A 324-nucleotide genomic window follows, 5' to 3' on the forward strand; every position below is an offset into this window, starting at 1 on the left:
CACAAAAAGTTTATAAATAAAAGATACCTGTCCACCAGCCATAAAACCATACTTTACCTCTGGAATATCTGAAAGAAATGTTTTCTGAAGTGGCCAAATACTGCAGAGCTTCCCCAAGGTGACTAACAGCTATAGGGTTTTCACGGACAAGGTTGCTGATCTCAGCATCTAGTCCTTGGACATTGTGGATTCTGGAGATAAAATACTTGATTGTTAACCATCAGTTAATACCTAAGCAAAATGCTAACAACCACTCCACTATTTTTTCAATTATCAATTGAAGTTATATTGTAAGAATGTGTCCTATACTCCAGTAATATTTTC

General features: G+C 35.8%; 1 pseudogene; it reads right to left on the reverse strand.

Moving 5' to 3' along the window:
* LOC119591866 overlaps positions 1-324 on the reverse strand; it is a 40,067-nt pseudogene that overhangs the window by 16,272 nt on the left and 23,471 nt on the right.

Source organism: Penaeus monodon, chromosome 29 (genome assembly GCF_015228065.2).
Source record: "Penaeus monodon isolate SGIC_2016 chromosome 29, NSTDA_Pmon_1, whole genome shotgun sequence".
NCBI classification, from domain to species: Eukaryota; Metazoa; Arthropoda; class Malacostraca; order Decapoda; family Penaeidae; genus Penaeus; species Penaeus monodon.